The following is a 2,740-nucleotide window of genomic DNA, read 5'->3' as shown; positions in this document are numbered from 1 at the left end:
GTTGTGTCGTGTTCGTGTAAACTTTGATTGCATTTCTGATGTTACTCATAAAACAGCCACTGTCTGCCAGGCTGTGATTCAAGAACATGATTAGGATGACATTATGCTTAAGATGAGATCAGAAAGGCTTTTTGAATTGCTTCATTATTATTCATGCCTGTGAGTATTTTGTATGTGTGTGAGGGGGAGATGTAGCAGAAATTATGACGATCTTAATATTATTTATGAACCTATAATAACATTGGTCCAAAGATTTACCACAGTTAACTGCAGTTAATTTTGTTTAGTTGTTTCTTCTCCTTCATTCATTTATTCATTCATTCATTCACATACGTACTTACTTATTTTTTAAATCTACTTAAACGTTTGTGGCCAAATGTGACTTTTGAGATGTATTTAAAAAAGAAACTTTAAAATGAACTTAAAAACCATTTGTGGCCAAATTTGAGTTTTAAGATGAAAAAAAAACCTAGATTTTTACAAAAAAAATTGTGGCAAATTTTTACTTTTGAAATGTATTTGGGGGGACAAACAAACAAACAAAAAAACACTGGTGGCCAAGTTTGACTTTTGAGATGTTTTATTTATTTATTAAAATTAACTTTTAAAAAAAATTTCTGGCCAACTTTGACTTGATATGTATTTTAAAAAATATTTTGAAATGAACTTAAACAATATTCGTGGCCAAATTTGACTTTTGAGATGTATTTTTATTTATTGAAATGGACTTAAAAATATATTTTTGGTCAAACTTTACTTTTGAGATGTATTTAAAAAAAAAACTACAACTAAAAAAACTTCTGAAATTAACAAAAACATTTGCGCCAAATTTTGACTTTTGAGATGCATTTAAAAAAAATTACTTTTGAAATTAACTAAAAAAAATCATTTGTGGCCAAATTACAATGAAATACAATGCAATATAATGAAATATAATACAATACAATAAAATATTTTAAAAAATGTCCATGATTTCACTATTTCTTATATTCTTCCCTGTTCTATCTCCTTGCACTATTCTGTAATGTTTTAAAACTTTGTATTGCTAGCACTTGTGTTATTGTCTACTTTGCTTGCTGTATTCCTCATTTGTCGCAAAAAGTTGTTTTGGATAAAAGCTTCTGCTAAATGAATGAATGCAAATATACTTAATTTGTACATTTATTCTACAAGATGATGTCTGTACCAAAACTCCAATAAGGAAGCACATAAAATAAAACAGATAATACAAATAATACAGTGATAATACAGATCTTAATATATAATATATAAAACATAACATATATAACAAAAAATCTAAATGTTAAAACTACTAATAATAGTATCTTAATGATACTTATGGAAAAACTAGTAAAATAACTATAGTATAAGTAAAATATATATTAGTATAAATATTTTTTTTGAAGACAAATATATTTCAAAATGGGAATTAAAAGTAAAAGTAAAATGCATTTAATCTAGGATTATCCTCGACAATTCCCTCCACAATAAACTACTAGTAAAATACATGTGCTCCCTTAGCTGGGTATAATTTGAGACTCAATGCCTCAGTACATTCAGTTAGTATTTGAAAAATGAAAACAAAAGCTGCAGGTTTTGGGTTTGGTCATCTATGCTAATTATGTTTTATAAGCCGTTTTTCTGCTATCAGGTTTATCCTTTTGCACAAGGAAGTGAGCTTTTATTAGGGGTATCTTACAGCTTAAAGGGGAGGTACAATGCTGTCACGGTACGTGCGGGGAGATGAAGCGAGGACTCAATCGCTGGAGAAATGGTATTTTATTTTAGTAAAAAAATGAAACAAAAACAAACTCAAACCACCCCGAAGGGGAAAAACAGACAGGCAGGCCTAAAGCTGCACACATGCAGACACGAAACACACACCATGAAAAATGACAGATCAGCACAGGATGACAGACACAAGGAGAATAAATAGGAACCAAACGAGGACGAGGAACTTGGGCGGCGCCGGCAGGGCGAGGAGCTTGGGCGGCGCCAGCAGGGCAAGGAGCTTGGTGGTCTCTCTTCGGCCACCACCAGGAGCGCTGCAGCTTCATCAGCCGCCTCTGGGGGTGCTGCAACCTCTTCGGCCACCACCGGGAGCGCTGTAGTTTCATCAGACGCCTCTGGGGGGCGCTCCAGCTTCGTCAGCCACCTTCGGGGGCACTGCAGCCTCTTCGGCCACCTCCGGGAGCGCTGTAGTTTCATCAGCCGCCTCTGGGGGCGCTGCAGCCTCTCTGGCCACCTCTAGGGGTGGCGAGGCGGACCCATTCTTCCTCCTTCCCCTCCTCCGTTTCCGAGAGTGTGGCACTGCAGCTTCCTCTGCCACCTCCGGGGACGCTGCAACCTCGTCGGCCACCACCGGGAGAACTGCAGCTTCATCGGTCGTCTCTGGAGGAACTGCCCCCTCTTCGGCCACCACTGGGGGCACGGCAGCTTCCTCGGTCACCTTCGGGGGCGCTGCAGCCTTGTCGGCCATCACGGGAGGTGCTGCAGCCCCCTTAGCTGAAGAACGTGCCAGGAATTCCAAAAACCCTTCGAAAGATACCTGACTGCATCCTAGCATGCTCCAGGGGCTAATGGGCTTATCCAGGGCATAATTCAACAGGTCCTTCAGCGCAGCATCATTATAGCCCAGCCCCTCTGCCGCATTCCTGAACTCCAGGGCAAACTCCCTCAGCTCGGTCCCTCGTTGGCGGAGGGAGCTCAGGGTCTCCAGCTGGAGCATGCGCTGGTAGAG

This window comes from Sinocyclocheilus grahami, unplaced genomic scaffold, assembly GCF_001515645.1.
Source record: "Sinocyclocheilus grahami isolate Dianchi unplaced genomic scaffold, SAMN03320097.WGS_v1.1 scaffold124.1, whole genome shotgun sequence".
In the NCBI taxonomy this organism is placed as follows: domain Eukaryota; kingdom Metazoa; phylum Chordata; class Actinopteri; order Cypriniformes; family Cyprinidae; genus Sinocyclocheilus; species Sinocyclocheilus grahami.
The sequence above is the reverse complement of the archived record's forward strand: the minus strand, read 5'-3'. Positions refer to the sequence as shown.